Genomic DNA, 25,534 nt, shown 5'->3' on the forward strand with positions numbered 1-25,534 from the left:
TGTTATTTCTTCTCATATGATATTTTTGTGTTTCTTTAAGCATTGCATGCTCATGCAATGAAGAATTGAGATATAAATTGGTCCTAATTGTATATGAATTTTATGATATGAAGTATTTTTCCTATTTTCATATTCTCTGAATAAGGTGTAACATGCATCTTATTGTTAATTTTTTCTCATGACTTTATTATTTCTGTAAGGAAATTACATTGAAACATTTGAAAATATTTGTTTTACATGGATGTACATTTTATGTTATGAGAAAATTTTAAAAAAAAGTTTATAACTGAAAAAGTCTGTAATTAAGAGATCCATCGAATGGTCTCATTTGATTTCCCTTGCGCAGCTTGATCCGTGATCATGTGTGAAGTGGCCAACTTAAAAACTTTTACTAGTTTTTATGTTCAAGGTCTGCCCTGAAATGGGGAAATCTGCATTCTTTTGCAGAGGCTTATTCTCCTACGTTATCTGGTATACCATCGGTAAACAAACTTGTTATACTGTATAGAAATTCATTAAATTAGGCACAAACAGGAGATGTACTATGTATTTTCGCTGAAAATCTACATAGTACATCTCCTGTGTGTGCCTAATTTAATGGATTGACATCTCTATGCTGGGAGGAACCAGGCAACGTCGACGTCTATAGTGTTTCAAAGGCAACAGATCCCGTTGCAGTAACACTTGCAGAGACGATTTTCACACAGGTAAAACAGCGCCAGCGAAAATGCAGGGGAAGCCAGGCCGGCTCGGTAGCTCAGTGGTAGAGCAATGGCACAGATTGCCAGAGACCCGGGTTCGAGTCCTGGTCGAGCCTGCATTTTTCGCTGAAAATCTACATGTATAGAAATTGTCGGAAAATTTGAAATTATCGATCATCTGTTTCTTTTTTTACTTGCATGCCTGCCTTGTTTTTTTTTTAAATTCATTTGTATCTAATTAATATATAATACATACATACAATAAATAAGAATTGTGTAAAATTGGGCCAAATTTTCAGCATACGCCACAGTTTTCTTGTTTATGGTTTCTTCATGAATTTGTTTTTTTAGCACCAAGGATGCTAACATTCCAGCTAGTAAACTATGTAGTCATGTTTAACATATTTACCAAATTTGGTAATTGAGAATTTGTTTCCTCTAGACAAATAATTTGGAAATGATAAAAATATTGTATGGTAAAATTAGCCACATTTAGTAATTCTGAATAAATCATTGTGTTATTCTAAACAAATCATTTGGTAAACATAAATATAACTGCTTGGTAACATCAGGCAAATTTAGTAGATTTTACTAAATTATTTTTTTCCTGTAGCAAAATATTTGGTAATGATAAACAACAATTAACCAGGTTTGGTAAATTTGATTAAATTATTTTGTTACCCAAAACAAATCATTTGGTACCCTTAAGTAAATACATTTGGTAAAAGAAGCAAATTTGGTAATTTTGACTAAATTATTTGGTTTTTCTAAACAAATGGGCTAGATTTGGTTAGATTTACCAAAATAATATTTGGTATTGGTAACCAAAAAATTGTTTATGACAAACAAATAGAACTTGACCAAATCTTTTGGTACTGGTGAACAATTGTTTGGTTGATGCCTATTTAAACAAACTATTTGTTCACCACTAACATTTTTTTGGTTAATCCAAACAAACATTTTTCTCTGTGTATAAAAGAGGAATTATTTTAATAACTGTATTTGTATATATTATTATGTCTCTTTGCTCCATCTCCAGGCTAACCCAAAAGGCAGGAATGTTTAGTATTTATGTGAAACTGAAGAAGAGACAATCAACCGATTTTTTAATTATTTATTTTTTATTATTTTAACTGCAGCATGTTAAAAAGTCTTGCAACACTTCAAAAATCCTATCTATGCATCCTCTGGGTCTACAGAGAGGTTCAAAAAAACATTACTAAATGTCACAAAATGTTTTAAAGTATCATAATGCTTAAAAAAAAGTTCCCCGTGGATTTAGCACAATGGCATGAAGGCGCATTTAGGGGATGTGGGGGTACGGCTGGACACATTCTCGATCTCTACCATTTTTGTAGGTGATGTGATCAGAACCACACTCCAGCTGCCTCTACCAACACAGGGTGGGCGCCAGGTATCCATTGATTTGAGGATGGGTGAGCCCTGGAGATGCTTTAGGGGGGCAGGGGGGAGAAGGCCAGAAAAATTCTGACCTTACATCACCCACCCTGAGAATCGAACCCAGGTCTCCTGCATGGAAACAGACACCCTACAGAATACACCTCCGTGGCTCAAAGTATTATAATGCTGCAGGAGAATAATTAGTGAGTTAATTAATGTCATGAAAGGAATGTGATGTGCAACTTGGTAACTAACCTTTATTATTTTAAAATGGAATCGATTGCACACACAGCATTTCCCAGCTGTGCCATGAGGTTTAGGTGTTGCAAAACGATTTTTTCCTGAAAATTGCTAATTAAAACTTCCTTTTTCAGAAGAATAATCTAGAACTGGCCCTTGTTTACTATTCATGAATCACTGGCATTGAGTATTGCTTTCTGAAAAATGGGAAGTTTGAAATATTACACATTTACAAGATTCTTCATCAAACTAATTCAATATGTTAAGAAACACAAAAACTTCATGCACAAAATTGAACATAAAATATCACAATAATTTTCAAAGAGAAGAAATTAATTTCAATCAATGCAATCTCATTCAACCTCACCAATATAAGATTTAAACACTACTTGAAAAGAGGTAGAGTTTATCAGTGCATTAAAATTTATCAGCTTTAAAAATAAATTTGTGATTAAAATATCACAAAATCTGTGTCCATAACTGATTATAACTTTGCTAGTATAAGGTGGCCACTGCAGGATCATGATAAAATTCAAGTATAATTCCCGGTATCCAAGACGAACATTCCAGGGTACAAGCAAATGTTTACTCCATTTCAATATTATGTATTACCGCCTCTCACCACCCACACACATATATTAACAATATAAAGCATAAATGAGATTCCATTGTATCAAAACAGTCTAATGCAATTCAATTAAAAGGTTCAGTTCAATATTTAAAATATTTTATTTCATATGTGAAGTTTACATTTGCCATTTCACATACTTCGACATGAAATACATCTACAAACACGAGTCACAAATGTTACAGGATATACTAATATATAAGAAATTGTTAATTGCATAAGAATTTCAAACTCAAATTTACCTAATCAACTTCAAGATATTTTGATATCTGGTAAAAATGTTTTCAATATAATTATTCAAGCATTGATTGGTTGATTTATTTTACTTCACATTTCTGCCACTTTTTGCTATTTGCAAAGATGAGGATGATTCATGATATGATTAAATTGATGAAGGGTTGTTGAAGAAACTTTTTTCTCGCACAATTTAAGATTCGATCCAAGTTGCGTATTGTTTCATTTCAATAGAGAATTTGGACCCTATTTAAACTGATTTGGATAAGAAGATTCCTGAGACATACTTAAATTGATCTCGAAAAAAAGTTCCTGAACCATATTTAAATTGATCCTGGAAAAAAGGTTCCTGGACCGAATATAAATAGATTCGGGAAAAAGGTTCCTGGACCAAAAATATAAATAGATTCAGAAAAAAGGTTCCTGGACCATATTTAAATTGATTCAGAAAAAAGGTTCCTAGACTGTATTCAAATTCATCCGGAAAAAAGTTCCTACACCGAATTGAAATATTTCACAGATAAAAAGGTTCTTTACGGTCCAGAACCCATTTACGCTTCTTGATTTTCTCTTCCTGGATCGGAATTGAATTTACTTAAAATGTCTGGAGCTTTAACAACCCAGCCTCGGACTCTAGCATCATAGTGTGCTGTGCTAACCACTCTGCCAATAACATTGGTATCACAAGTAAATATTCATAGTGAGGGAGATCAGTCTGTTGAAAAAACTGGAATAATACAAATGATAACAATAATTATCATGAATTAATAAAATAGGGAAGCTTTAACACCAGTTACAGGGTGGCCACTCTAAGACAGTGATAAAATTCAAGTATAAATGTCAGTCTCCAAATGCTAACTTTCAAAAAATTTAAGGCAAAAAAATTAAGAACACAAGCAAGAGTTTCCTTTGTTTCAACCTTACTTATTACCCCGCCCCCCAAAAATTATTATCATTAATACAAAGGGTCTTTGTGGTTCCAATGTGTCGAAAAGATCTAATTCAATTCAACTGAAAGATAAATTTTGTGGTTCATTGTTAAGTGACCCTAGTTCCAATCACGAGTTTGGACATTTCAGGTGGGAACATTCAGAAAATGTTCCTGCAGAAGAAGTTCTGTGGCTTACCCAACCTCTCATCAATGGGTGGTGGTACAGATGGATGGGGTGTAGTCCTGATCACGTCACCTCCAGTATGGTCGAGATCGATAATTTATGAAACTCTATCCTCCACACCTTCGGTATTCCTGAATGGCATGGTGCAACGTACAGTTACAGGCAATAAAAATGGGACACAGATCCTGAAATCCTCGCTTGCGTACAAGGCATTTTGTGGCTTGTAGAAGTTGCCTTTGAAACTTCCTTATTAAAATACGCTTATCGCCGTAGGGTTAGGCAACACACACAATGCCTCGCAGGGAAGCAAGTATTTCAGGTCTCTGTGTCCAATTTTTATTGCTGGTGAGTTTTGAGTTGCTGTTTTAAGTCCACTTTATGCACAGTAAGGCTAATCGGGACTGGACCTACAATTTAAAGTGGGATCCGAACCACTTGTGCCTCCACCGGGTATCGAACCCGGGACCCCTCGATTACAAGGCAATGACGCTACCACTGCGCCCTGGGGGAGGCCCTATTGCTGGTGAGTGTACAGGGAAAATTTTCCCTTATGATATTCCTTGTGTTAGAAAGAAACAATAGGGGCAAAAGCACTTAAAACACACAATATAGATAAATGGAGTTGTATTTCTAAAATGTTACATTGTTCAATAAACACGATTCAGAATCATATGTTTTGGAGACAGTTTTTTTGAATATACCTAGAATGTACCCAAAAAATGAGGTTCATCCAAGATTTAATATGGACCCTATGGACCACATTGCTGTTTCTATCCTAAAGAAATAAAAATGATCTCTGATATTATATTCGTACATAAACGTTCACAGTTTTAGAAATGAAACATCTTTCAAAAAAATAAGTTTGAAACCAATGACAGTTAGCAAGGCCAGTAAAAATAAGGAAAGACTGCACGAGAAGTTAAAATAGGAATCTATACGTATTCCATTACTATACTGTAATTTCCTCTGGGATCTTTTTTTGCATTTAGCAATTATTGTAGCCTACCAACGTTCAATTCAAGGAATTCCTGGTGAGTAGCCACCCTGAGTCACTGCTACTGGTGATGAAGCTTCTTTCTTTGCTTTGTACTTTGGCTAAAAAAAAGTACTTAAACAATGGAGAGCTATTTAAAAAGCCCACATCCTGTTATGAATGGTTATTTTCTTACAACTCCCTGCTGGAAATTTCTACTGTTTTCAGTAGACAAATTCTACTGTTTTCAGTTGACAAATTCTACTGCTTTCAGTAGACAAATTCTACTGTTTTCAAATATCTCTTACTGTGTACTGTGAAATCTACTGGAATCCTATTGCAGATTACTGTACAGCTAATGTACTCTGCAGTAGGACTACTGTACTGAAGAAACAATGTGAATAATTATGCATAATACTTGCTACAATATATTATAAAATCATTTATTGATTCCAAGAATAGGCAAATTCATTCTTGACACCATATATTCAGTAATTTTGAGATTTTGAAGTGCATTGGAAAAAAACAGTACACAAACTGAATTTCTACTGTTTTTGTAATGAATACTACTGAAGTCAGATATATCTTAATGAATAAGTTACTACAACTCTTTCTTAAGAAATAGCTCAGCCATAAACCAGCTAGTAGTTTTAATACATTATCATATCAGTTGATTTTCTTTTCAGCATTGAATTTCCATGGTTATTATTACGTCTGCGTAGTGCTATTGCAGAAAAGAGCCATCTCTTGATCAACATAGTCAAGAATGTTTGCTTATTTTGGTTTTTCAAGTATTGAGGATCAGGTCTTGTTTAAAATAATTTTTTGATGTTTTCGTGTGAATATATGAAAAACAATATGTCAATTTATGTATAAAACAGTATGTTTTTCAATTTTCTACAAGTGCATTAACCACAGTGAAGCTACACACTTAAAAACATGTTCACTACACTTAATTTTTTGTTGTGTGGGCACATTCCTATGTAGCAAGTTCCACATGCTTTACCATATATTTATTTTAGTTGTTTATACGATTTCTCCATTGCATTTTCAGTTGTATTGATAAGAAATATTTTATTACTGATAATAGTACTGTTTTTATAAGTAAATATGCTGAGCACAATAACAAAAGATCTTGGTGGTATAATTAAGTTATTGAAAACATAAAGAGTACAGTTCAGCCAAAGCCACTTAAGATAGGAGAAACCATTGGTCTACCAAAAACAGTAGAAAACATTAGTAGTACATGAATAGATTTCAGGGCTATCGACCAGGTGAGTTGTGGAAAATATTCCAAGCTTTTGAGAGCTTTGTTACTCTCATCTTCAGGGTTGAAGTGAGATAGCTCGAGAGAATCTATTCATCATTCATCGCCAGAAAAGCTTCAAGTCTTACTATTAGTAGTACAGTTCACCTACTGAAAACAGTAGACACAGTTGGGCTACTAAAAACAGTAGCACTACGGTTCACCTACATAAAACAGTAGATGTTTCAAAACACCCATTCATCTACTGAAAACAGTAGACAGAATTTTCAGTAGGGCTATCAAAATAAGGTTTGCACAGTACCATTGGAAAGCATGGTTGAGATCTCAATTAATAAAATGGTTGCACCACAGTTGTAGACATGAAGTAATGATTTGTACAGTACAGAGCTCGGGATTCCATCCCAAATGATATATGCACAGAATGACAACAATTTCCAGAGATTTCTACCCAGAAACACCATTCCCTGTGTGCAAGTTGTTTTTAAGTTCTATTTGCTATGCACCCTCTTCACATGTTTAGTGAGTATATATATTTATGGGTAAAATACTTGTCACATTTTAAACAATTAAAGGGTTTCTCCTTGTATGTAATTTCATGTGTCTATTAAGGTGATGTTTTTGGGCACAATCTTTGTTGCAAATTGTACACTTAAAAGGTTTTTCATTTGTGTGTGTCCTCATATGTTTACAAAGCGAGCCTTTGTAGGAAAACTCTTTGCTACAAATAGAACAATTAAAAGGTTTCTCTTTTGTGTGTACTGTCATGTGTGTATTAAGATGATGGTTTTGGGCAAAATCTTTGTCACAAATTGAAGACTTAAAAGGTTTCTCTTTGTTGTGAACCCTCATATGAATTTCAAGGCTAGATTTATGGGTAAAATCTTTGTTGCAAATTGAACAATTAAAAGGTTTATCTTTGGCGTGAAACCTCATATGATTATGAAGGTTTGATTTCTGGGCAAAATCTTTGTTGCAAATTGAACACTTAAAAGGTTTCTCCTTAGTGTGAATCCTCATATGATTATTAACGGTTGATTTCCGGTTAAAATCTTTGTTGCAAATTGAACACTTAAAAGGTTTCTCTTTGGTGTGAACAAACACATGACGATTATAATTTCCTCTACAGGCAAAACCTTTTCCACAAATTGAACACTTAAAAGGTATTTCTTCAGTGTGATACCTCATATGTAGATTAAGATAATTTTTCCAGGCAAATTCTTTTTTGCAAATTGCGCAAGTAAATGGTTTCTCTTTGTTGTGAACCCTCATATGAATATTAAGGGTTGATTTCTGGGTAAAATCTTTGTTGCAAATCGAGCAATTAAAAGGTTTATCTTTGGTGTGAACTCTCATATGATTAGTAAGGGTTGATTTCTGGGTAAAATCTTTGTTGCAAATTGAACACTTAAAAGGTCTCTCCTTAGTGTGAATCCTCACATGCACTCGAAGATATGTTTTCTGTGAAAAACCTTTGTTGCAAATTGAACACTTAAAAGGTTTCTCTTTGGTGTGAACAAACACATGACGATTATAACTTCTTCTACAGGCAAAACCTTTTCCACAAATTGAACACTTAAAAGGTATTTCTTCAGTGTGATACCTCATATGTAGATTAAGAGAATTTTTCCAGGCAAATTCTTTTTTGCAAATTGCGCAAGTAAATGGTTTCTCTTTGTTGTGAACCGTCATATGAATATTAAGGCTTGATTTCCGGGTAAAATCTTTGTTGCAAATTGAACAATTAAAAGGTTTATCTTTGTTGTGAACCATCATATGAATATTAAGGTTTGATTTCCGGGTAAAATCTTTGTTGCAAATTAAACAATTAAAAGGTTTATCTTTGGTGTGAACCCTTCTTTGTGTGAAAAGGTTATCTTGAGGAATACATTTTCTCTTGCAAACTGAGCGATTCAAAAACTTCTCCTTTGCAAGGACATTTGCATCAGCAAATAAATTTCCTTCATTGGAGAAAACTTGGTTGAACATTGAAGAGATATGTTGTTTTTTCCTGTTACAGTGCTTGGTACCTTTAATATCTGCCTTGGTTTTGGAGCATTTTGGTGAAGGTTCAGGTTCAAAGTTACCTTCTCTATTGACACATTCTGTATTATCTTTTGCTTGTTCTTGATCACTTAATTTGCCTGAAGGTACTAGTGTAACTGACCTTGAAATATCTTGGCTCTGTCCTTCCATGTAGTTCTTGTTCAGATATCTGGAGTGGAAAGAAAAAGAATTTGTCACTGAGATTTACATATCACTGAGTAGAACAGACTGTCATTAAGAACATACTTGGAAAAATGTAAATATGCTATTGGTTCAGTAATATTTTTTGTCAGCTTATCCCAAATCTATTAAGGTCAATCAAATATTATTCTCACTTTTGCAGTAATTCACTTTAGGCTGGCCTTATTTCTTTCTGCATATCAACAGATTGTACATTATTATTGCATTAGAAAGTGAATGGAGTGAAAATTCCTAGTTGGGGGATAGTGGGTGAAATTTCAGGATATGCATGTACGGATTGATATCACTTATTAAATGGCGCTACTTACATACTTTGTAGCACATACAATATGTGTATGAAAGGATAGGTGCATCAAGGAGCAGAAGAGGGGGGGTCAGATAACCTAGGTCTTCATCTTACACAGCAAATTACGGATTTCCACAATTTTATGATTGAGATTTTCTCATCCTTGTGGCATTTTCAAATAAGAGGATTCATTGTTTGGAATGGTACAGCAGCATGCATCAATTGTTGGAACTTATGATAACCTAATTCACGATTCGCAAGTATATGTGAATTTCAAGATATACACCCAATGAATGTTATAGTGTTATTTAATAAATGTGTCAAGAGTACTGCGAAAAATGAATCAAAGTGATGGTCTCACATTTACTCATGCTAAATTGTGTAAACTGACAAAATTAATGGATGGGTTCAGCTTCCACATAATCACAGAGAAATCTTTTGTTCTGAAGTGAAAAGGGGACATAACTAAACAAGGAAGAATTATCAATAATAATGGAGAATTGTTGGAGTTCTTGGGTACCTTGAAAATATGTAACCTTGGCACGACACAATTTAGATACATGTTCCATGTTCCATGTTCCACATAAAAATTCTTGCAACTAAGAAAAAACCGTTCCCTAATTAGAATCTTATCTACCTCAAAACATGAAGCACCAATAAACATTCATTAATTATGATGATTAAATTTTTATTTATATTGTTCAATGTTGATTATTTAAAATTGATCTACTCAGGAGACATTTACTGTGGTAACACATGGTTAAGAAGTATAGATTGACCACAAGGAAAAAAACCTTGGGACGAAAAGTCCCCGCCCAGCTTTCCCTTCTCCCCTCTACTTCGGCCATAAGGAAGCATGGTCCACTCTCCCCCCTCCCCTACTCGCAGGGTACGGTGCACAGGAGTCGCGGGTCTGCGCAGGTTGTTTTGCTCGTGGTTCCACTATAGTACTGGTTTACAGCATAACTGCACAATGCGTGACCTGTTGATTAACAACTAGCATCTCAAAGCAAAAACCTGAAGGTAATTTTGTAGCTTGTCCTGGACTATTGTATTTGCATACCAGAACATATATACTTAATTGTAAACACGTTATTGGGAATTTAATAAAAATGAACGAATGGTGCGGTGCAGAAATTAATTATTTGTGAAGTGAATTTTCAATTATTGGTATGGCCATGAATTAATCTGATGAGTGCATGTTGAAATCTTATTAGCCAAACCACATGATGCAAGAGTAGTTACAGTCATCAGATTAAAGTTGAGTCTTTAAGATTTTCTGTTTGTCATTATGCTATTGATTAATAAAAATTATTGTTTGATCATTTACACAACCCTAAGGCAAAGCAAATTTTGTAACTGGGTTATTCTGGTTATATGTCTTCATCGGGATTGTTTAGGGCCCAATCTATGATCAAAGTTATATCGACCAGAAAACCCATTACATGTTGGACCATTTGTTATGGATTGACCCATATTGGTTTATTACTAGACATTTAGCATAAGCCATGTGGTTATTCATCTACAGTCACAGACACTTCTGGGATGTAATGATCCCACTGTAAGTCAATGAAATTGTCACCACCCAGAAGTGTTTATGACTGTACTCTGGAAAACTAAATTTCAAAATGCAGGTTTTCATTTTCGAAAACAGAAGTCTGATTACTTTCATTTATGTGTCATTCAGGCTCTTCATGGGACATGTTAAAATTTCTTTCAGATTAATAAAATATTGTTTTGTATCAGTGACCAAATGCATCCTGGTCCTTCAACAACAGCCAATTCTACAAAAGTTCAGAGTATTAAATAAATATTTGTATTTTTTGTTACATTCTTTCTGGCACCTTTGGCCAATTGCATTGATGAGGTGAATGATGAATGGATAAAATCGATGAAGTAACACCTATGACATATCACAATTTGAACCCAAAACCTTTTACATAAAATGATCTGGGTTCCAGCATTGTAGAAGAAGGGAGGATCCAATAATCCAATCACTTCTCTGGATCACAAAAGGGGGTACGTTATCAAGAAGGTATGTGCAAAGTGAAAGTGACAAGTGAGAATTTTAGCATTGCTGCATTCTACTACACAAAACTGTCAAATTACATCAGGAGTATGTTTGTGCTCAACACATACAGAAGTTTGAACTAACTCAGAAGTTGCTTTGCGAAAAAAGTATTTCTGCGTTGCCTAATAATGTGTGCTTATTTTGGTTAAACCAGATGCTTATGTTCGAGTTCGAGCCGGACTCCTTGGAACAATGTTGTCGATTGATTTATTGTTGTTTAAGCAATCTCATTATTCATTTTCCTTTCCATTAGTACCGAACACACCCACCAGAAGCACTGTCAGCATTGTTCCTCAAAATGGCTAGTTTTACAGGTGTGGAATGTGCTCGCTATGTGTTTTGCTTTCACGAGATGCAATCAGCAACTGCAGTGCAATGTAAGTTTCCTATGGAGTATCATGAGGCACCTCCTAGCAGCCCTACAATTTACTCTTGGCACCAAACCTTCGTTGAGACTGCTTGTTCTCTACCACATGCAAAATCACCAGGACGTCCACAAGTTCCTGAAGCTGCTGTGGAAGAAATCAGAGAACGCTTTGCCCGGAGTCCTACGAAATCATCACGACGTGCATCACGTGAGACTGGCATTCCATAACCAAATGTTTGGCACGTATTACGTACACGCTTGCTATTGAAGCCATACAAACTAGAAATGGTTCAACACATTATGGATGCAGATAAAGTTGCTCGCCAGCAATTTTGTGTGCAAATATTGGATAGAATTGCAGATAACAAGACATTCCTAGACAATGTCATTTTTAGTGATGAGTCAATGTTTCACATCAGTGGACAGGTGAACGAACACCCATAACTGCAGACTATGGGTAGTGAAAAACCCCCATGAAACTGTGCAGCATATTTGTGATAGCCCTAAGCTCAATATTTTTTTGCCCTTAGCAAACAAAAATTGTACAGCCTGTTTTTCTTCCAGGAGGGAAACATAAATGGTATCGGGTATCTGGATATACTACAAAAATTTTCTGTGTATCTGCATATGTTACACAATTTTCTAATTCCTCAGTTCGACAAGGATAACCAAGATGTACAAATTTACTATCAGCAAGATGGGGCACCACCTCATTACCACTTAGCAGTCGAGATTTTTCTTGATACCCGATTCCCAGGTCGGTGGATTGGTCGTACATTTCCAATTGCATGGCCCCCCTTGCTCCCAAGATTTGACCCCGCCAGATGTTTACTTGTGGGGTCTCATCAAAGATCGGGTTTTGTACAACCTTAACCTGCTGATCTTGCTGAACTGAGACTTCGCATTACTGCTGCGCTGCAGAAGTGATGCCCGACTTACTGGTGAAAGTCTTGAATGAAATTGACTTCAGGTGGGATGTATGCCGCATTACAAATGGTAGCCACATTGACCCAACATGAATGTTGTATGACAAACTTGATGTGTTTTGCTTTGCAATGGCACCTCAACAGACTCTGTAAGTTACCTGAATGAAAGCATATAGAAATGTAAAGTTGTAAAGTCCTTTTTGAATCACCTGTATTTGTAATATTCCAATATAGTACAAAATAAACGTTGGGTAAAAATAAGTTTTGATCTTTTCTCACATGAAGAATTAAAGACTCATAAATTAAGGTGTCATACAGTAGCTGTAGATGGGGAAACAGCGTAGATAGTAGAATTGTAGTAAATGCATGATTAAGTGTTGGAATTGCATCACCGTTTTGCTGATTCTGAATTTTGAATTAATTGAATGTTGGATTATGAGTATTCTTGAACATATTACTGTTTTGGGTTACAATATCTCAATTCCTCGTGAAACTCTTAAGAGTCTTGAAGCGGTGCATTAACCGCAAGCCATTGCTTCACAACAAAGTTATTTCTGTTAATGCTAGTTTGGGATTTGACATCCACAAATTCAGTTGTGCTCCAATCAAACCCTTGCTCCCAACTAGTACACTATAAATGTAGATTCTTTCCTTAGTTTAGTGCATTCATTTGAATGTTAATCTGACAAAATTGACATTTGTGTCTCATTATTACTTCCCCCTCTTTCAGATGCCAGAACAGATACTACAAAAATATATCATCAGCATTAAAGATATTTTAATTACATGCATCCATTAGCACCAGAAAACTCCAGGCGAACAACTTTACAACAATACCCAAATAACTATTTATAATGAGAAAAATGTATGTTTCAGTATTAGAAAATATTTTCCGTAAAAAAGAGATCTCTTAAGACACAAAATGTTCATATCAAAGAGAAACAAAAAACCTGATCAATTTGCAACAAAAATTGTACCCAAAAAGAATTTCTCACTAGCTAACTAATATGTTCTCTTTGTAACATACTCAAAAACTTAACATTGAAATAACCTTTTATTAATTTATTATTTAAATGTTCTATTAACATTAAGTATGATGACAGTAGCCACCAAAATTAATTTAAAAAATAAAATAAAATGAACACCTTCGCAGAAACCATGAGTAACAAGTTTCTGATATTAAATTCACACTGTTTATAATTTCATTATATTCTAGGAATTAGACAGATTCATCAATGCTATTTACATATCAGTGATAAAGGCAGAAAAATAATGTTTCATGATGTCTGTATTTCCCTCATGCTAAACAGTGGGGACTTCCATCGGGATCTTGGTTATGATTAGTAAATGACAAATATATTTTGTATTTAATTTCTATTAGCATTGTAATAACATTGTTTGAACATGAATAGGCATTTCTTTTAATGGATACCACTGCACAGTTGAGTATTCAGAAAGTGAATGATTGGTAAATTCTTGGAAAATCTTAGCATAAAATTTTAACAACCGCATTGTATAAGTCTATGTATATTTGTTATTTACTGTTGGTTTTGTTTTCTTTTTGGCTAATCAGGACAATGAAGTTTATTTTCAACAATTTATCATTTCCCCACATTATTGCAAAGTTATCTAGTTCTAGAGACTGCAGTGATAGCAACATGATGCAAAATAATTTTTCGTTAGTTAGTATCTTGAGATGGATACAAATAGCTGGCAGTCTCCATGCACACACACATTTTAAAACACGTGAAGTGAAAAGAAGAAACGTAGTCAAACTAAAACCAAGAGATGATTTACGATTTCAAGACCACAAAAGTTATGTATAATAAGCTAAACACAAAAACCCATATTTCAAATCTATCACAATAAATTTGGAGAATACCTATCTGATGGTCAGTTTTTATAATCGTGACTTATTCTTAATGAAAAAAAAATGAATGTAAAAGTTACAAGGGCTAAGTATTTATAATCAAAAAGTCCCTGTGACTAACATAAATCGAATTCCTTGATGTGTATGTGAAATTAATTCACATTGGCCACATTAACAGTGATGCTAATATTAGACTGATGAAACACCATCAGGTTTCAAGTGACATCCTAGTTCTTCTGTAACTACCATCTAAACAGGAAAACTTTGTGTAAAGCAGATTCCTTACACAATTGATAACACCTTGCGTGACATGCATTTGCATATTATACATATTAGGTGCAACTTCTTGTAGATAAGTGTCTTCCAGGTATCATGCAGGCCTCAGGTAATGACTCAACTCTGTTGATTTTTTATAATTAATTTTAAAAGCTTTTACATGAAGTTACATTTTTGCAGGCGGTAGCCGATTGCATGTTAATAATTATTTATTATTATAATTTAGTAAGTTTGAACATCCAAAGTTATAGTTCTGTATTTATATTTCAATATTTTTACATTAAAATAAATTAATGTAAATTCCTGTTGATGGCTAACAGGAACACCACACTTAGATTCTGCTACTACAACAGGTAGCACTGGGAAATAGCAGACGACATGGATGAAGCCGAACAGTTAACAACAGGGCACCTAGCAGCAGCCTGAGAACTACAAACAATAAAAGCACGCCAGGCTACAGTACAAGTTCCAACGAGGATGGTGGCAGTGCCTACTGAAATTAATAGAACAAAAAAAAAAAAACAGATTTGCAGATAAAGTGAGTACTAGTTTCTCTCTATTTATCTACTACCGTGTTTCTCATTTCCCAGTTATGAATAAATAATTTATATGACAATATTGTGAGTTTTGTTATGGATTGTACCGCATGTCTGAATAATCAGATGATTGTGAAATGTGCAGATTCTCTGGGTACATAAAAAATTCTATACAGTTGAATTAACAAAATTTCTGTGTGAAGACAGAATTTAAGACAGGTTTGGTATCATTCGATGACATGTACGGCACTGATTGCATAATATATTTTTATTATTTTGATTTGTTCAACTTTTCTTTAATATCTTTACTTGATATGGCAAGCTATATAAGCTATAAGCTATTATAAGACAACATAAATTCACACACACACACACACACACAAACTTCTTCTAGTATGTAACATTTTCTACTTGGGCAGGATTTGCACAGTGGTCCAAGCGAATTCACCACTAACTAGAAGTTGTGAAAATAGATTCAGTACACTTGTAGTTCAAGAACAGGAAGCTACTACTGGAATATAAGAATCCTAGAATTGAAAACTACCTGTGGTTATAAGATGAGAGTCATCTTCTGATGATGTGATCTATTTTAATTTGTAATAGCACAGACTTTATCATCCAGTTAGCCTTATGTCTTTATAAACCTTTACTGATGCCAATTCTGGTTTGAAACTTAGTTTTTGTACTTCAAAGATCTAATTTTGAAGTGATCTTATGTAGTGTTGCATTCTTAATATGCCATAACTCAAGTTTGTGAATAGAATAACAAAACAACAAACAACCAGAAGTTAAGAATGTTAGCATATTGTCTCAAGTTTTAAGATTAATTAATTCTTGCATTTTTAAAAAAATGAAAAATGCTGTACACGATATTTTACCAAGAAAACTGCTTGTTCGTATTTAACACCTTCATCAATCATTCAGCAAATTATGATCTTCATATTACCAGGCTCTGGAATCCATGAAGAGTTGCTTATCATGAAGGAGTTCATGAAAACTAAATCACATGTTGAAGTTACCCTTCAGTCAGTGCTAGACCACAAAATTCAGGTAATGGGTATCCATATTCAAATCATCTGATATTCATTTTGGATACAACAGATAATCTGAATAATATGATAATTCGGATAGTACAGAGCTGATGCACGATTTGTATAGTGGAACCACCAGCAAATGAACTGTGCAGACCTGCGACTCCTGTTCACCAAACTTCCACAAGGAGAGAAAGAACAGAGGGGAGCATGCTTCCTTGTGGACGGAGATGAACAGATCGAGGGTGGAATCGTTTTAGCAGAAGGTTATTTTCTTTATGGTCTCTCTATAAGGAATTTGTACAGTGATATACGAATATGATAAATAAAAGATTGGATACCGTGTAAAACAGATAAATGGTAAAACTGCCCAGATAATGAACACATTTGATTATCCGGATAATCCAGACAATTCAGATATCAGAATAATCGGTATATCTTCATATCAGATTATCTGATGTTTGGATATTGGAAATTCAGATAGAACATTTTCCAACACCCGGATAACATTTTATCGGGATTTGGCTATCCGTATTCCAGATCGCACTAGTATGTTGTAGTAGGTGGATGCAAAAAAATACATAGTGTGATTGAGTGTGACTTGCACTTTGAGCAATGAAAAATAAATGTGTGACGGGTAGAATTTCTAAATTTATTAAAATGAATTATGGCAGAAGTCCATAATTTCTATAATTTACATGGTGTATTATTAAAATGTTATACTATAGAATGCACATAGTATGTGACTGTAAAATCATGTGAAAAAATCCTTAGAAGAAGTATAAAAATAAAAATTGCAAACCTACCAAGGAATACAATAAGCAAAATAATTTTATACAGTTATTTTTAGTGGTTATTATTTTATTTTCTCTGCGATGTTTTGTTCTGGTTTCTCACAACTTTCTGAAGCTACACTAAGAGATATATAAAAACAGAATCTCACTTGGCTAGTCACTCTACACTTCTCTCACTTGGGGCTCTACAAAAGTGTAGATTGACTAGCCATGTGAGGTTGTGTTTTTGTTTGTATCTCTTAGTGTAGCTTGAGAAAGATCTGGGAAAAAAGATCGAAACGTCACAGATAAAATAAAATAATATCCACTAAAAATAACTGTTAGATTATTTTGCATCTATAAAAAGTGGTTATGCCAATCTTTAAGAAGAACATAGGAATACAATAAGTAGCCTACCTGATAAAAAGAAAAATAATATGGAAGTAATTTCCATGTCCCATGTAGTGCTCGAATGTCAAACACTATGAGGTTAAATCCCATGCTTGTATACCTACTTACTCAATTTCATTGCTACAGATACACAGCATTACAGATACATCTTCATAGTCAAGTGTATACACAAAAGGAAGTGATATTGTCATCAAATTATCAACAAACATGGAAATCAAATTGTCTCTTTCATCACATGACTTACCTACCTTAAATGCAATGAAGCAAGTTTATCAAACATCCTTATTTATTGACTGATAGACACCCCACATGGGTGCTGGCATCCTTTCACAATTCTTAATTTTCTTAGTCTAAGGGCACAGTGCAGGTGGGTAGTGTTGGCTTAGAAATTATATGATAAGTGGTGGAGTAACCTAAGTGCCATCCTAAAATCTGTCAATGATGAACTTACTCCTCTCAAAATTTTAATAGAAAACTTCTCTCCTTTGACAGTCCTTAATTCAGATATTTTAGTCCCATTCATGAAACGAGTTTGAGTTCAGGGTCAATGAATTTAGCAGAACTGCTACTCTTGTACTAAATAACACCTATTTGACAAAATCATATAGAAAATATGACAAATCCATTGAATTGCATCCTACATAAGTACTTTGCAACTTTGCAGGCAGCACAGTAAACGTAGTAGGGTTGAGATAACACTAGCCTGAACCAATACGAATATTACTCATACGAATTTCTGCTATTGAGACATACTTGGAAATTTGGCAATCTAAAGAATTTCAAAATACATCGTGATTAAATGTGGAAATAAAAGGATCATCTTGCAAAAATACCATTTCAGTCTACCATATTTCCATATCCAAAAGTTCATGTTATAATAATGTTCTCACATATGCTTTTGTCAGCCATGAAGATATTTTGTGTACCCTGTAGTATGTTATAATTAGTTACTACAAACAAGATTTACGATCTGCTACAAATGGCCATGATCGGCTGCTGCAACACATTGTTGGATGGCTAGATCAGTGTCACTGATTGACTCGTTGATGACGTACTTCACCCACTACCCTAGATAAACCTGCACTGTGGCCACTGAAATCCTATTGGCCCCTTTGGTCCCTTTCCAGTCAGACACATCAAACAAAAGACAAAAATAAACACTACAACACCTCAAATATCTGACTAAAAATGAGCACGACAGTCAAAATTTGGTTTGCTTTTATATTCCAGAAATCTCTGCTAGCTAAATGGATTGTTACAGTGTGAAATCTCACAAACTGCTGTTTTTCTCATTTGTTTATGATGAAAGGATGATACCAAAAGTTTCCCTGTAATTATATGAGCCCGCATTGGCAAAATCTCTTGAGTTTGACAAAGAAAATCAGCAAGAAGGGGGAGGGGGAGAGGGGAGGAAGGGGGGTTGACTGATGTTGCACAATCCATGCAGGTACTCAAATAAAGAATATCAACCTGAGGCAATTGTCGAAAGAAAGCTGTTTAGACATTTGACATATTAATTTTGTAATGAAGGTAGGGATACAAATGTCCACAATTATTTTTCCACCATCTTGTAGTAAATTGTATGCTCTTCCCTATAGCACTCAGAGTTGGCTGGGTCTTTTTAAGTACTTTGAGGACCAACGATTGTCAAAAGTTGGAAGAATCCAAAGAAAAAAAATCAAGATTTAGAAGAGCTTCCAGCACTCCAAAAAATGAATACAGTAAAAGTCAACAAGTTCAAGGTATCTTTCATTAGGCAATTTTCCTCAAATCATACTCAAATTAGTTGTTGACAAATACAACAGAAAGGTACACAGTTCCAGAATAAGGTTGAACAAAGTTATAATTATGAAATAATTTGTGTGGTAGCACCTTAGTAACCAGTCACTTCCTCATGTGGGAACTTTAGCTGAACATCATAGTGGGCAAGGGTGGATTGTTGAGAGGGAAAAAAGGAAAAAGTCATGTATTAATTAACTACAATAACTACTAGGGCTGAGAAGATACAGATACCGATGTAATCGTATTGGCTGATACCAATGGTATCTGTAAGTATTGGTTGAAATTTTCCAACAGATAGCTTCTGGTACCATTGTCTTTGAGTAGCTACAATCAAGGCCAAGAGCAACATTTGTCCTTTCCAAAAAAATCGCTCACCCTTCCTTGTGGCAGATTAGTCTTTCTGAGGATTACTGAACAAACCCTCCACATCCTGGGAAGCAGATGATTGACAAGATCAAAGGCATGGGTAAAGGGAAAGCTGTGACTAAACTTCTCGAAGGCATATAACTACCTGGTAAATGTAAAGGCTGTGTGGAAATAGATGATATATTTCATTTTAAATTCCTGCTTGCACGCTCATGGTGAATGTTTTCAAAATTAGCATTACTACCATCCTGGGCTGTTTCCGGGTCAGGTGATTTTGGAGTTCTTGCGAAAGACGTGTAAAAACCGCTGTAGAATACAATATTTTTTATCTATATTCAAGCAAGGCAGGAGGGTTGTGGATTGTATAATTTCTGCTAGCACTCTTCCCTTCTCTTTCTTTTATGTCCTAATAATCCACAAATAATGGAAATATATTGGTACAAAAGAACTTCCAAATCCCAGACACTAGCTATCACTTTCCAGCCAGGAACTCAACAGTAAGGAATGCAGTGTCAGGTGTTACCTAAGCTTTACTGGGTCACCAAAGGTGTAAACACGTAAACAGGAGTAAACCAGGAAGAAGTTGCAGGTGACTGACTCGGCATTGCTTAGCAAAATACATCGCAAAAAATATCTAGGACAATGGGGGTCATCAGGCAGAATTATGATGAAGAAATCGAAGTAAAGGAGAGTGAAGTCTGAGCATTCAGACTAGTATCACAAATGGACACCTCGTTCATTAACCAGTCCATAGTTCGACACCTCGTTTATTAACCAGTCCGTAGTTCGACACCTCGAGGGAGCACCTCCACACAGTGACAGTCAGGTATTTCCATTTAGCATGGTGATCCAATTTTAAAGGTTATAAAAGCCAAGTGTTGTGTTTGCCATACAGTGCGTATGTGTTACCTCTTGCATGTTACCATTAAGCTCTCCATCAGCAGTGAATATGCCATCATTCAGGATGATGGCATACATGAGCTACGCCACCCAGATTCGATCCCAGTTCCTTAGGGAACGTTACGCTGTCACTTTTGGTATCAGCCTATACCGCAGAGACTTGTTTTTGTTGCCAAGGACAGAGAATAATGGACATCATGGCATAAAGAGGCATTATTTTAATAACTGTATTTGTATATATTATTATGTCTCTTTTCTCCATCTCCAGGCTAACCCAAAAGGCAGGAATGTTTAGTATTTACGTGAAACTGAAGAAGAGACAATCAACCGATTTTTTAAATTAATTTATTTATTTTTTATTATTTTAACTGCAGCATGTTAAAAAGTCTTGCAACACTTCAAAAATCCCATCTTTGCATCCTCTGGGTCTACAGAGAAGTTCAAAAAACATTACTAAATGTCAAAAGATGTTTTCAAGTATCATAATGCTTAAAAAAAAGTTCCCCATGCATATAGCACAATGCCATGAAGGCACATTTAGGGGATGTGGGGGTACAGCTGGACACATTCTCGATCTCTACAATTTTTGTAGGTGATGTGATCAGAACCACACTCCAGCTGCCTTTACCCACACGGGGTTACCCCCAGATATCCATTGATTTGAGGATGGGTGAGCCCCAGAGATGCTTCAGGGGGGCAGGAGGGAGAAGGCCAGAAAAATTCTGACCTTACATCACCCACCCTGAGAATCGAACCCAGGTCCCCTGCATGGAAACAGACACCCTACAGAATACACCTCCGTGGCTCAAATTATTATAATGCTGCAGGAGAATAATTAGTGAGTTAATTAATGTCATGGAAGGAATGTGTTATGCGACTTGGTAACTAACCTTTATTATCTTAAAATGGAATCGATTGCAAACACAGCATTTCCCAGCTGTGCCATGAGGTTTAGGTGGTGCAAAACGATTTTTTCCTGAAAATTGCTAATTAAAACTTCCTTTTTTTAGAAGAATGATCTAGAACTGGCCCTTGCTTACTATTCATGAATCACTGGCATTGAGTATTGCTTTCTGAAAAATGGGAAGTTTGAAATATTACACATTTACAAGATTCTTCATCAAAATTATTCAATATGTTAAGAAACACAAAAACTTCATGCACAAAATTGAACATAAAATATCACAATAATTTTCAAAGAGAAGAAATTAATTTCAATCAATGCAATCTCATTCAACCACACCAACATAAGATTTAAACACTATTTCAAAAGAGGTAGAGTTTATCAGTGCATTAAACTTTATCAACATTAAAAATAAATTTGTCATTAACATATCACAAAATCTGTGTCCGTAACTGATTATAACTTTGCTAGTATAAGGTGGCCACTGCAGGATCATGATAAAATTCAAGTATAATTCCCGGTATCCAAGACGAACTTTCCGAACATTCCAGGGTACAAGCAAATGTTTTCTCTATTTCAATATATGTATTACCCCCTCTCACCACCCACACACATATATAACAATATAAAGAATAAATGAGATTCCATTGTATCAAAACAGTCTAATACAATTCAATTAAAAGGTTCAATTCAATATTTAAAATATTTTATTTCACATTTCTGCCACTTTTTGCTAATTGCAAAGATGAGGATGAGTCATGATATGATTAAATTGATGAAGGGTTGTTGAAGAAACTTTTTTCTCGTGCAATTTAAGATTCAATCCAAGTTGCGTATTGTTTCATTTCAATAGAGAATTTGGACCCTATTTAAACTGATTTGGATAAGAAGATTCCTGAGCCATACTTAAATTGATCTAAAAAAAAAAGGTTGCTGAAACATATTTAAATTGATCCTGGAAAAAAGGTTCCTGGACCAAAAATATAAATAGATTCAGAAAAAAGGTTCCTGGACCGAATATAAATAGATTCGGAAAAAATGTTCCTGGACCATATTTAAATTGATTCAGAAAAAATGTTCCTGGACCATATTCAAATTCATCCAGAAAAAAGTTCCTACACCGAATTGAAATATTTCACAGATAAAAAGGTTCTTTACGGTCCAGAACCCATTTATGCTTCCTGATTTTCTCTTCCTGGATCGGAATTGAATTTACTTAAAATGTCTGGAGCTTTAACAACCCAGCCTCGGACCCTAGCATCATAGTGTGCTGTGCTAACCACTCTGCCATGAACATTGGTATCACAAGTAAATATTCATGGTGAGGGAGATCAGTCTGTTGATAAAACTGGAATAATACAAATGATAACAATAATTATCATGAATTAATAAAAATACATCAAAATAGGGAAGCTTTAACACCAGTTACAGGGTGGCCACTCTAAGACAGTGATAAAATTCAAGTATAAATGCCGGTCTTCAATGCTAACTTTCAAAAAATTTAAGGCAAAAAAATTAAGGACACAAGCAAGAGTTTCCTCTGTTTCAACCTTACTTATTACCCCACCCCCAAAAAATATTAACATTAATACAAAGGGTCTTTGTGGTTCCAATGTGTCGAAAAGATCTAATTCAATGCAAATGAAATATAAATTTCGTGGTTCATTGTTAAGTGACCCATGATCCAATCACGAGTTTGGACATTTCAGGTGGGAATATTCAGAAAATGTCACTGCAGAAGTAGTTCTGTGGCTTACCTAGCCTCTCATCAATGGTTACCTGGGGGGGGGGGAGGAAAAGATATATTTCCCAATGCAGCTTTCCTTTACTTCCTTGACAAATATAAAATCTAAACTGTGAAAAATATGACTCACGTTATGAATATGTATAGATAAATTTGAGATCTGGATTAACAAAAGTTGCAATTTTTCACATATAAGGAGCAAAATTCCTGCATAATTCACGTATAATTCCCAGAGCCAATAATTCAAGCATAATTCCTGGAATTCAAGGAATTCCCGGTGAGTAGCCACCCTGAGTCACTGCTACTGGTGATGAAGCTTCTTTCTTTGCTTTGTACTTTGGCTAAAAAAAGTACTTAAACAATGGCTAGCTATTTAAAAAGCCCACATCCTGTTATGAATGGTTATTTTCTTACAACTTTTTGCTGGAAATTTCTACTGTTTTCAGTAGACAAATTCTACTGTTTTCAAATATCTCTTACTGTGTACTGTGAAATCTACTGGAACCCTATTGCAGATTAATGTACAGCTAACGTACTCTGCAGTAGGACTACTGTACTGAAGAAACAATGTGAATAATTATGCATAATACTTGCTACAATATATTATAAAATCATTTATTGATTCCAAGAATAGGCAAATTCATTCTTGACACCATATATTCAGTAATTTTGAAGTAAAGGTACAGGTAAAGGGCTCCCCTGTGCTTAGCACCATGCCATGAGGCATATAGGGGGTGTGGGGGTAACGCCCCACACTTTCTTGATCCGCTCATGAGTTGGGGTGATGTGATCAGCATCATGCCCCTGACCGCCTTTACCCCCCCCCCAGGGCTTCCCCCCAGGTACCCATGTCATTTGATGCTGGGTGGGTGCCGGGGCCGCTTCCAACGTTAGAAAAGTTCCCGGATTTGAACCGGCCGGGGATCGAACCTGGGACCTTGAGCATGGTAGTCAGATGCGTAACCGACTGAACCACCAGCGGAGATTTTGAAGTGCATTGGAAAAAAAAATACATGAACTGAATTTCTACTGTTTTTCAAATGAATACTACTGAAGTCAGATATATCTTAATGAATAACTTACTACAACTCTTCCTTAAGAAATAGCTCAGCCTTAAAGCAGCTAGTAGTTTGAATACATTATCATATCAGTTGATTTTCTTTCAGCATGGAATTTCCATGGTTATTATTATATCTGTGGAGTGCAATTGCAGAAAAGAGCCATCTCTCAATCAACATAGTCAACAATGTTTGCTTATTTTGGTTTTCAAGCATTGAGGATCAGGTCTTGTTTAAAATAATTTTTTGATGTTTTCGTGTGAATATATGAAAAACAATATGTCAATTTATGTATAAAACAGTATGTTTTTCAATTTTCTACAAGTGCGTTAACCACACTGAAGCTACACACTTAAAAACATGTTCATAAGTAGCAAGTTCCACATGCTCTACCATACATTTAGTTGTTTGTTTATATGATTTTTCAATTGCATTTTGAATTTGAATTTTGAATTTGAATTTAAAATTTTGGGAGCGTCAGCACTTAGGCTATTTTGCTCCCGTCACATTACACGGGGTCCAGCCCCTTACCATATCAAATAACAACTCTAACGTTGCATAACTAAAAATTTTAAAACCTTAAAATGTTCTGACTTCTGTTAAAAGCTGAGGCTGTAAACGCGCACTCAGCACGCACAAGGACATATAACAGGACAACACACACAAAATTATACTGGCCATAGTGCCAGTCGCCAGAGCCTCGTTAGTCTCTTGTCCAGGGTGCACTACGTGGAAGTGAGGTTGTCAATTGCATTTTCAGTTGTATTGATAAGAAATATTCCATTACTGATAATAGTACTGTTTTCATACATAAATATGCTGAACACAATAAAAGATCTTGGTTGTATAATTATGTTACTGAAAACATAAAGACTACAGTTCAGCCACAGCCACATAAGATAGGAGAAACAGTTGGACTACCAAAAACAGTAGAAAACATTAGTAGTACATGAATATATTCTCTCTGGCTATCGACCAGGTGAGTTGTGGAAAATATCCCAAGCTTTTGAGACCTAACGCCACTCTCATCTTCAGGGTTGAAGTGAGATAGCTTGAGAGAATCTATTCATCATTCCTCACCAGGAAAGCTTCAAGTCTTACTATCAGTAGTACAATTCACCTACTGAAAACAGTAGACACAGAAGGGCTACTAAAAACAGTAGAAAACATTAGCAGTACAGTTCAGCTACTGAAAACAGTACACACAGTTGGGCTACTGAAAACAGACGACAGTAGCATTACAGTTCATATACTGAAAACAGTGGATGTTTCAAAACACCCATTGATCTACTGAAAAGAGCAAACAGAATTTTCAGAAGGGCTATCAAAAACAGGTTTGCACAGTACCATTGAAATGGATGATTGAGATCTCAATTAATAGAAGGGTTGCACCATAGTTGTAGACATGAAGTGATGATTTGTATAATACA

General features: G+C 35.1%; 1 protein-coding gene and 1 non-coding gene across 2 annotated transcripts in view; one reads left to right on the top strand and one right to left on the bottom strand.

The window, feature by feature from the left end:
- LOC145999331 (uncharacterized) overlaps positions 1 to 25,534 on the bottom strand; it is a 547,081-nt gene that overhangs the window by 52,804 nt on the left and 468,743 nt on the right. The window lies entirely within an intron of this gene.
- Positions 747 to 817, top strand: TRNAS-AGA (transfer RNA serine (anticodon AGA)). The gene has a single exon. It is a non-coding gene; the product is annotated as a tRNA-Ser (tRNA).

This window comes from Lepisma saccharinum, chromosome 15 (assembly GCF_977018435.1).
Source record: "Lepisma saccharinum chromosome 15, izLepSacc3.1, whole genome shotgun sequence".
NCBI lineage: Eukaryota > Metazoa > Arthropoda > Insecta > Zygentoma > Lepismatidae > Lepisma > Lepisma saccharinum.